Here is an 11,745-nt window from a genome sequence, read left to right on the forward strand (position 1 = left end):
TGCTATTTAGTAATTGATTGTCACCTCAGAATGCATATCCCAGCTTGCAGTGGTTGGTGATGTGGTGTCTTACGGAGCAAATGGAGACCTCGGCTGCAGGGCTTTCTGGCATTTTCAATACTTACTCCACTCATGTTTGCTCGGTGCCCGAGTTTTACAGACTTTTACATCAAACTCCTGACTCATTGCCTATTGCGATAGTTATAAAACAAATAACATAAATGCACAGAAAACATTGTATATATTATTTTTCAGATGTTTTTTCATCAGGGTGCCTGCATGTTTAAAAAAGCTAGGCTACTTACGCCTGCTGTCTGATGAGAAGTCCTGAAGACTGTTTATAGACAGGAGCAGAGAAATAGCAACACACTTTTGTATAAAGACACATTGCAGGTCGTGACTGATAGGTTAGTACTTGAGTGTTGAAACAGTGCAGTGGGAGGACAGTTTACCGGTGCCATGGGGGAAAGCTTGCTCATTAAGTAGAGGAGTTGAACACAGGGATTTATTTTGATCCCTAAAAATCCCTGGCAGAGCGGTCGGTATTTTGACTTTCAGAAATGTGTGTTACGGGTCCGGCTCTGCCCTGTTCCAAATCGGTGTGGAAGGGCAAAGCAGATGGTCTGTATTCTTGATACAGCACTAATGGGTGATCCATAGGTTTGATAATGCTACTTAGAAGTACAACATTTAGAATTTAGTATCTTCCTGGGCAGGGAGGATGCAGAAAAATGTTTCCAGCCATCATTTTGTGATAGCTCAGTAGTTGTTGAAATGAAGCGATGAGCGCTGGCAGGAGGGTCTGCTGGGCTCTGCTGGCGCTGGGAGCTGCCCCACGTGCAGACGTAAGCACAGCGCGCTCGCAGCAGTGCCACAGAGGAACATCTGCAGGCGTGCACCAGCGTGAGCCTTCTGACCGTGTCAAAAAACAGCTGCTGGTAGCGCTTCCAAATTTCTTCATCCTACAACGGGACTCTCACTAGAAGTGCAGTGGGGGCTGCTACAGCTGCCTTGGAGTGAAGCATCTGGTTGGGACACATTGTGGGATGAGTCCTAATTTAAAGACGCTGTCTCCACGTGATCGTGATGCTTTTAAAGAAGGCTACAGCTCGCCAAACTCTTGCTTAAACACTTGGCTGTTGTGCATTTACATGAAGGAAGGATAAGTCAATGTTTAAATGAGCTCTAAAAGTCTAAAGAGCTCTAAAATGCTCTTGAAATTGCATGTGAAAGGAGTCTGGATTATGTATTTTGACATGTTGAGTAGACTACGATAACTGGAGATTAAAATATTGCACACCACTGCTGCCAGTTTGTGTTTCTGCTTATTAATCCCAAATCTATTTCTTGAAGAGGAGTAAATTTGGCAGGACTTTGGGGTAGTGATCCCTAACCAACTTTTTGGTAATGATGTCCAGCACAGCCACGTTTTACTCTTCATAATTTCTTTTGTGCCAAAAGGAATAACTCCTGTTTTGATTGGAAATGGACTGTAAGACTTTTTGAGATGTTAAACAGTACTATCCCGTTATCTTCCTTATTCTCTTCCATTCAGGATTTAGCCATCTTGTCTTAAACTGATGTTTTCTTAGATCCAAGAATTACCTTTGAGACATTGGCGATGTTGGCTGCTCTTTATGCCTGAATCTCCTCCTCCTAAAATTAGGACTGTTGATTTCAAAGTAGTGACTTTCAGTTTCCTATATGTAAACAGTACAACTACTTTGAAATATTCTGTAACAGACTTTATTTCCTTTTGTGTGGTATTTATGGTTCTTTTTGCTGTTTAACTGTGAAAAAATGCTTCTTGAGCTGGATACCGGTAGCCCATTGTGGCTCTTGTGCTAAACCTTGCATAGCTCTTACACAGTTTTGAAAATAAGTCTGATTGTTGAGTTCAGGGAGCTGGAAGTATTTGTCTCAAAAGAGAAGATGACTTACAAATGTAATTTATGAAAAAGCTGGTGCAAACATAAAACTGAGGGGGCTTGGAGAACATTGACTCAGTTCAGGGAGCCACATCTGCACTTGCATTGAGGCCCAGGAACAGTGTCTCGTGTTTCTGGATCCTGCGCCCCCTCTCCTCCCCTGGGCTGCCTGGGGAAGGGCAAACCCTTTGGCTTCTGCCCCTTCAAGGCAGTGCCTGTGCAGCCACAGCCCACGGGGAAGAAGCCTTGGGGTTCTGTGTCGCAGGTGTGGGGGAAGAGGGGGCTCAGGGTGCATCCCCTGTGTCTGCTGGTACAGCTGCAGAAGCTCGGGTACGTGGTGTCTGCTTGAACCTTTTTCTCTTAGGCTGGCGGAAGACCACAGCTCAACCCTTGAATCACTTTCAGATGTTAAGTTGCATGTGTCTACCATTGTGAAACAAGGATGGTGTTTCTAAGCTAAAGTAACAAATTTGGAGCTGTGGAGCCAAGCACAACTTCTTTCTTCTTTCCTACTGTTAGTTTATTTTAACTCCTGTTGGTCTGTCTCTGACATACCACAAATGCTAATTATAAATATCGACTCTTCCCCTTGGAGGCCTTTTTACCGTAAAGAAATCTCAGTCAAAACTGCAGCATTGTTTACTGCCAGGAGAAATATATAAGCTCTCATCAGACTCTCTGGGTTTCCCCCTAGATGGCTTTCAGTTAAAATTTTTAAAATAGATATGTTTTTTTATCTAACACTGTTTGGTTTCTGTGATATCTATGTAATAGATTATTCTGGAGGTTGCAATGGAAATAATTGGCCTCTGAAAATCCAGTCTTGCTAAGACTTAGGAAGAATTTTCCCTGCAGAGATGCAGTTAGAAGGTGAGGTGGTAGTAATGAAGCAGCTAACACTGTGGAGAAGCAACCTTCAGCTGCTGGGATGGTTTAACAGGAAACAGCATTTTCGGTTCCTAATTCAGGAATCAGCTCCTTGTTGGGTGTTTGTCTTCCTCCACAGGCACCCCCCATTCCCTAGGTTAAGTGCATTTCTCATTGAGTCTTTTCTCGGCAGATTGAAACCACTGTGTTGTCAGAGAATGTGCCACTTGATTAATGGGCTTTTGCCTCAGCCACCTCCTGCCCCTTCCTGGTGCTCTCTGCATTACATCTCTGTTCAAGAATCTCTTATTTTTTTCAGTCCTCCCACTTCTTCCCTCCCTTCCCTAGCTGAGTTTCTCTTCTTTTGTGTTACCATGCTCTTATTATTAATAAATTCATACCTTTTTTTCCTTCCTCATTCCTAACTTTATGTAGAGCAGTTTTTGTTACTGTTAACAGGAGAATATTAGAGGCATTGTCGCTCTTCCAGAGAGATGGCATTTCAGGTTTAAGGGTGTGACTTCAACTGTAATGGTGCATGGTCTTTGTAATGGTCTTTTTGGGTCAATGCTGAATATTTATAATTTTTTCATGTGCCTAAGTGTAATCATGCAGAGAACCACCTCCTTACCTCAGGCTGGTAGCAAATAGTTGTTTATGAAAGTATGTAGCTAGGAAGACCTTCTCAAGCTCCTACTCTTGTAAGATTAGCCTTGTCTTGTTTTATACAACATTGACCTATTAAGGCCTCCAGAAATAGACACTCCTCAGGCAATCTAAAACATTCATTAGCTTTACAGATAACAGTTTGGGGCTTTTTATTCCTTACAGTCTAGTCTAGATTGTTTATTTACCAGGACATCCAGTTATCATTGACCTGAAACATAGAATCATCAGAGAATCATAGAGTGGTTTGGGCTGGAAAGGACCTTAAAGCTCATCCAGTCCAACCCCTGGCCATGGGCAGGGACACCTCCACCAGCCCAGGTTGCCCAAAGCCCCGTCCAACCTGGCCTTGAACACTGCCAGGGAGGGGGCATCCACAGCTTCCCTGGGCAACCTGGGCCAGTGTCTCACCACCCTCACAGTCAAGAATTTCTTCCTAATACCCAGTCTAAATCTCCCCTCTTCCAGTTTAAAACCTGCTAAAAGATTCCTCTAAAGCCTTCTCTTCTCCACGCTGAACAGCCCCAACTCTCTCAGTTGGTCCTCATAGGGGAGGTGCTCCAGCCCCTGATCATCTTTGTGGCCTCCTCTGGACCCACTCCAACAGCTCCATGTCCTTATGTTGGTGGCCCCAGAACTGGATGCAGTATCCAGGTGGGGTCTCACCAGAGCAAAGCAGAGGGGCAGAATCACCTCCCTGGCCCTGCTGGCCACACTTCCCTTGATGCAGCCCAGGATGTGGTTTGGCCTCTGAGCTGCAAGAGCACATTGTCAGCTCATGTTGAGTTTTTCATCGACCGACACCCCCAAGTCACAGAATCACAGAATCCCAGACCGTTAGGGATTGGAAGGGACCTCAAGAGCTCATCCAGTCCAATCCCCCTGCCGGAGCAGGAACACCCAGATGAGGTTGCACAGGAAGGCGTCCAGGCGGGTTTTGAATGTCTGCAGAGAAGGAGACTCCACAACCTCTCTGGGCAGCCTGTTCCAGTGCTCTGTCACCCTCACTGAGAAGAAGTTTCTTCTCCAATTGAAGTGGAACCTCCTGTGTTCCAGCTTGTGCCCATTACCCCTTGTCTTATCACTGTTTGTCAATGAAGTCCTTCTCCTCAGGACTGCTCTGAGCCATTCTTTGCCCAGCCTGTATCTGTGCTTGGGATAGAATGCACATGAGAAGGTGCTGGCAGTCTTTATTTTAGGTTCAGTAGCTCCTAAGGCTAAGAACAAGCAGTAGTCCGCAGCTGTGTTACGGTTTGTTTGCATCCTGACATACCTGTGCCTTCTCTTCCTGTTCTTGTTTATAAAGGTGCCATGGCAGCTGCCAAATCTGACAGTTTTGAGGAAAAAATGCGTGTTAGTGTGTTGTGATCATGTTTTCCCTGATTTCCTATTTATCCTGTTCTTAACAAATAAGAAACTTGAGCAGTGACTGTATCTCTGTTCTTGAAGTGAATATTGTGATCTGTAGTTACATGGTGACTATCATATTTATTACTCTAAAATAGCCACTACCAATTTGGTAGCCTCGCTTAATCCTTTCATGAATTTGCTCGAGCTCCAATGTTGGAATTGCTCAGCAATGTGAACTAATTATCACAGATTTGTCTTAGAAGTGGAAATTTGTAGAGGGTATTTATTTTTGGATTTGCTCACTGTTTTGCTATCGGGCATTGTGTAGCATAAATACAAGCTTTCGTGCAAATAACAATGCTTCTGCAATATGTTATCTGGTGATTTTTATTGCTAAAAATGTGTGCTTTGTCCATTTTGACTAGGATTTTGTATGAGCTTCCTCATAAGTTATCCTTCTCCTTAAGATACTACTTCATCTCTCTAGCCATGCAAGTTTCTTCTCTAATCACAGGCTCTTTCTGCAGATGGGTTCTTTTTCTTCCCTTAAAAACAGCGTCGCCTCCCTATTAGGAGGGGCAGATAGCAATGCCATTTCTAGTTTGGGCTCGGAGCAAATTGCACTTCAACATAAACATGACAAGACCTTGATCTTCCTGGAGTGTATTGTGGTGAGTGGTAATTATTTACCAGTCTTCAGATTATAGCAAACCCCGTATTTTCGTGGTAAATCTGCAGGAAATACGCCTGAAAACGAGCCCGCCTGGAAATGCTGCCATGTTCTGCAGATGGTTCTGCTGAAAGGAGTGACAGTGCTGTCTGCCTCCCTGCATAGAAGAGAGGAAAGCTGCCCCAGCAGAACCGCTGTGTTACAGTAACGCTGAAGCTGTGAAGGCAGACACTCAGAAGTTGGCATGTGACAGAAACAGAGTTCGCTTTTTGCAGCTGTGATGCTGAGCTCGGCAGCCTTCGACTGTGCTGTGTCCCACTTTCTGCCAGACAGCGTTTCACTCCGGTAAAAGGTGGTGAGACCTTCTGCTCCAAGCCATCCTTTTGTGTTCCTTTCTGCCATCGTTATTTCCCTGAACCTTTTCTCCCTGGTCCTCTGTGGCTGTGAGAGCTGGCACACTTTATAGTTTCCTGGGAGTAGCCTGTGGGGAAACCTGATGGAGCACGATGGGTCCCTGTGTTCTCAGGTTCAGCTTTGTGCTGCTCTTTGAAGATAACAAGTGGAAAGTCCTGTTAGTGAGGCCAGGACTGGATCAAAGCTTCCCCTCGTCTTGTTTGATTCTTGTATATACATAGATAAAGAAATTAAATTAGTCTTTCACTTTAAACTGTTTTGGGGTGGATGGGATGATCAGATCTGTCTTCAGGCCTGTTATCAAACCTGTGCTCAACTTAGTGAAAAACCTGCAACAGCAGAAATGTGAGATGGGCCATTGCAGTCTTGAGCACGGAAATTCAGTGTTGAGCTAGAGGAGATGTTCTGTGGGAAGTTATTGACACGACTGAACATCGTCTACAGAACTATGAGGATTCTTTCAGTTCAAACACTATTTTAAAACGTTAGTTGGTAGTGAAATGCAGAGGGTAACATAATGACACTCCTAGGAGGATTTGTGTTGGTGATTTGAAACAAACTGAGCATTTCGTGTAGTGTTCTGCACATTGGCCAGGATTTGGCGTGACTAGTTTGGAGTTGCATGTTTTCAGTGTTCGCGCTGAGAGTTCCTGTTGCAATCAGAAGATTATTCACGAGCAGCATTGGATAAAATATTTTTGGTAATGCTTGCTCAGAGTGCACTTAGTAGGCAGTAATTGAGTAAGAAGAGTGTCCAGTGTTGCCTCAGAGTAGTCAAAACTATGCCTGTATTTTCCATGGACATGCCTAAGAAAACACAGATTTTGTAGATGTGTCAAACTCATATGCTGAATAACAATGTAAGAGTGTTTCTGTGCCTTGTGTGAATGCTGCTTGCTGGAAATCATGGACTTCCAGACCTGGCTTATCTTCATGGGCTTTTTTTAAAAAAAAAGAAAAGAGAAAACTACTTAGGAGTTCTGTCTTTGCCGGTGTCTTTGCTTTGCTGGGTGATTCTCTTCACAGACTCACGTTTACTTTTTCTGGAAAAGGCAGGTTGGCCATGCACGTCCCAAGCTACAGATGCATTTCCAGTGTCAGCTTCCTGGGCAACATTTGCATCTTTCCTACAACTAACTGAAGATTTAAGTATGTCTCTAAGCAGCAATCTGGGAATGCTGTATATCTGATGACATTATCTAGTGAAAGAAGTAAGTTTTCAGACAGATTTTGACCTTTTTTATCCATATGCCAACAGGCACAGCAACAGTTAAGCAAGTAATTTAGGAGATTTTACCAAAGACTCTGAGGCGTTGTCCAGGAGGACTTGGCTGACTTGAGCAGTCCTGCTGTGCTTGTGAATTGCATCCTTCAACCTGCACGCTGATATTTTCAGGATCCAAATGCAGTTTTGCAGAGCAGTTTCTTGTTTGTTTGGTCTTATAACTGTTGGCCAAACAATCTTTTTTGTATGAAACCAAAATGTATTTTGAGCAACAAAACAGGTAACATTAAAAAAGGATAACTTTTGTTTGAGAGTCACAGTTGCATTTTCTCACAACAGATTGATTTTATTTCTACAGCGTGCTGTATCTCCATTGCAAATGGTAATGCTCGTATCTGCCTGCATAGTTTGAACATGAAATTTAAAGATGCGGTTCTGCCTTGCAATAAGGGGTAGCTGTAAATGTTGAATGATATTCTTCTAGTGTATGCCACTTATTTGTATGCGTATTCAGTACCGCCGAATAGGCCACAAAGCCTTGATACAGCATCTTGAAGTTTAAAAAAAGAATTGCTTCCTCTCCTCTGTGGTTTCAGCAAGCTTGACAGCTACAGAGTATTTAACCCAGGCAAAGTGATCAGTTTCTTTCAAATCCTGGTACTTTTCCTCGTTTCTTGTGATGTTTACCCTTTTTTTGGCATTCTCTTAAGCAGAGAGCCTGTAATTGCTCTCAGAAATACATTCCTCTGTCCATCAAAGCGAAGCAGAGTGTGGGGTTGTTATATTAGCATCCTGTTCACACTTTCAAAGTTGAAACGCTCTGTGCTTCTGAAAATGCCTCATTTCCAAGTCATTCGTATTATGTAAAATACACTGTTTGAGGGGCTTTTTAAAAGATCCTTCTCTGTAAAGGTTAAAATACTTTTTGCAGGCTTAGGAATTGGTTTTTTTTAAAAACACTTAGTGATTTAATTTTTTTTTAAAAAGCAAATTTTAGTTTTAAAGCTGGCATAAGTATTATGACAGTTGCCTCTGATGAAATGCATCATCCAGCCACGGGCACCATGTCTGGATGTGGTGTTCAGACAACCGCAGCCCAGCAGCGACTTGGTGTGCACAGAACTTCAGTGACAGCTTCTCTTCCAGCCGTGCTTCGGAAACTTCTGTAGTCCTTGCCACAGTGCTGAAGTTGCGCTTAAAAGTTTGACACTGATATCAAGGACTGCGACCTTTTAGGAAAAAAGCACTGTTATACTGAGTGACTTGGGTTCGGCTGGACTGGGATGTGTGTATTTGTTTCTCAAGAAATGCCAATTAATTTTGTAGTTCATACTGAATTTCATTGCACTGGAAGGTCTCCTCACCACGTGTATGGACCCTCTGTGTCTTTGTTACTTTAACTAAAGAAATTGCTTTAATGTGCTGGGCATGGTTGTAGCCATGACTGCATTTCTGCTCCATGTGTGCCTGCCATATGTGTAAACGATTTGCTGATTCTAGTGGTGTGACCTACTGGCCTCTGCCTGTATAAACAAACAAAGGCCGAAGTTCAGAGAGATCAGAGGGGAAACTTTTAAACATCCTGCAAAATCTGCAGTCCATTCAGTGTACATTAGTATTTGGTTACAGCCAGTCCTTTTGTACTCACAAATAATTTGTTCATCACGCATTTGGGAAAAGAGGATACCTTCCCCTGGTGCGGGAGACTTCAGGGAACATAATTGCACTGGTGTTATGTTAAGAAATCACTTTCAGTGGTAATTGTCTTGTATCAGGAAGGGAAGTAATGCTAACACATGTTTTCCTTTTCATTTAGATGGAGATTTAAATGTTAAAGTTTGAGGGGCAAGACATTGAAAAAGGTCTATAGCTTAGAAAGAATGAATTCTGTCATCAGAGACAGATGAGCCACATGCAACAGAACGAAATGTGTGTCAAGGGAGGAGGAAGACTAAGAGGTAAAGGGAGATGTGCCAGCAAGGAAGAGAGAGTTGAAAGAGTGAAAGTGAAGAAGGCACTGGTGCTTAGAAGGAAGAGAGAAGGCAGAGAAGTGCAGTAGGAGGGTTATAGAAGGAAAGATGCTGAGATTTTGATGGAAGGAAATAAACATGGATCCAGTATGCCAGGTAGCGCACAGAAAAGAAAGGTCAGGGCTATCCAAGCTCCTGAATGACCAAGAATCTACTTTACTTTCTTTCATCAGCATTTTTCTAGCAGGAGCAGAGGAGCTCAGAGTCCAGCCCCCAGCCATATGGTAGGGAGTGAAATTTCACCTGGCTCCTCCCGCTGTTGAGCTCAGCCGTGCTGGACTTCCCTGGCCGCTGGGAACCGCGTGTTTGTCGACGTCGATCTAAGAGCCTGTAGGAGTGAAAGGACGTTACAAATGTTTGCTGGGTTTTCAGGATGAACTTTTTGGGAGTCACTGTGGTGTTGTTGGCATCTCACAGAGTCTGTTGTCATTTATGACTTTGCAACTGAATTTTTCAATTTGAGTAGAAATGAGTGAACTATTAGTGTTTCTGGATCCAAGAAGCTGAATTAATTCTGCAGATTTTTCTGACTGAAATGTTCTTAATTAATTTCTGATGGACTTTCATGTTTCTAAAATTCTTTGTTCTTAATTTTCTGAAGAACTTACTACAAATTAAAATCTGTTACTTCTACATAATGGATCTAGTATCCTCAAAAAGAATTTAACAGCTTCCATGTATAACTGACCACCAGTTAGAAGTTTATGGCATTTTAAAATTTCATTACAGAATCCCAGACCGTTGGGGATTGGAAGGGACCTCCAAAGCTCATCCAGTCCAATCCCCCTGCCGGAGCAGGAACACCCAGATGAGGTTACACAGGAAGGCGTCCAGGCGGGTTTTGAATGTCTCCAGAGAAGGAGACTCCACAACCTCTCTGGGCAGCCTGTTCCAGTGCTCTGTCACCCTCACTGAGAAGAAGTTTCTTCTCCAATTGAAGTGGAACCTCCTGTGTTCCAGCTTGTGCCCATTCATTAACTGAGAATAAAGCAGAAGCTAAATAACCTGTGATGCAAACGTATTCAAAATCCAGCACGTAACTTGGTTTACTTGAAATACTGGGGTTACAGCCTTTTATCATCATCCTGGGCAACACTTCTGAAATGAAACTGATGAATTGGTAGTGTGAACAATGCTAGCATCTGTGTGCAAACAGCAGCTTCCTAAGAATGCAGTAATTTTGTTTCCCAGATGACTTATGCAGAAGAACTGCCAGGCTCCCTCTGGCCCACTTTTTCCAAACACCTTTAATACATAACGCACGTAGATGCTGCAGTGTTAAATTGTTAATGAAGATAAGTTTGTCTTTAAAGCAGAATGGAGATGTAACAAAATGGAGTGATGGCGTGGACTTTGTACCAAAGGAGGCTGTGCCTCAGCAGCTTCTCTGGCGGTGAAACAGCAGCAGTTCTGTACTTCTGCTGCTTATCCCTGTGCTGTTTCCACGGTTCTAGGGAGTTGTTGAGATACCAGATGTGAGAACCTGCCTGGTTGAGGGTTGTGTGGAGCGCTAGGTGCTGCACACAAGAGTATTTAATGGGTGAAATCTCACTGCTTAGAAGGATTTTCAGTAGAGAATGGTGAGAGATTGGCTATTTCCAAAACTGTCTAAAAAAAGCATGCTTTTGGGAAAGGTGGTCTCTATACACTTAGCAGGCCCTCCCCTGCAGCATGGTGGTGGTAGAGATTTTGTGTTGGGGAAATAAAAGATTGTGGAGGAGGCCTGTCGCTCTGTGTATAGTGCTGTGATTTCAGAGCAAGAAAAAACACCATGCTGTTGTGGTGGATGGGTTTTTCAGCAACTCCCTTGAACATGGGTAACTTCTCATCCGACTCGTCAGCTGGGACCACCATCTGCTTTCTGTTCCCCAGACGTCTGTGGTGTTAGAAACTTCCTTAAAATGCAAGTATCAGGAAACATTCTGTGTATTAGTGAGCATAAATCTAAACGTCACGTTTAACATAGTGTACTAAATCACTCCCCATTATTCTGAATTACGGTCATTTTGGCTTAGCAGACATTCACCTTAAGTGTGTCTGATTAATTTATAAGACATCTTAGTAAACTGTTACATTAAACAGGACAAAACTTTGCTTTCTTAGATGGAGAACAGCAACCTGCTGTATCTGGTGAGGATGCCAGTTTTCCTTCATACACTCTGAAGAGAGCAACTTACTTGCGAATGTAAACATTCAGATTTAGATTTGTGCATTTTATATTCACAGATCCACCTAAGCCACAGATAGTATCCCGATTTTAAGGATTTTTGGAAGTGCCATCAAGATGAAGTCCTTTGCAGGCTGAGGAAGACTACTATATGCAAATTAAAAAAACATGCTAATAATCATTAGGCAAAAAGGAGCTAACTTAGCATTGCGTACAACTGTTTGGTTTTCCATCATTGATAATTCCTTGCAATAACACGTCATGATTTGCTTTTTCCCCGTTGTATGTTTAGTCACATGTAAACAGGATAAGCCGTTGATCCGAACCTCACTGATTTTACCATCTTCTAGGTGTGGTCTCTCCTCAGTGCACGACTGCTTTTGCAGTGTTAACTTACACAGAAGAGTTTAGGCGCTTAAACGAGAGCT

The sequence above is a fragment of the Mesitornis unicolor genome, unplaced genomic scaffold (assembly GCF_000695765.1).
Source record: "Mesitornis unicolor isolate BGI_N332 unplaced genomic scaffold, ASM69576v1 scaffold4726, whole genome shotgun sequence".
NCBI classification, from domain to species: Eukaryota; Metazoa; Chordata; class Aves; order Mesitornithiformes; family Mesitornithidae; genus Mesitornis; species Mesitornis unicolor.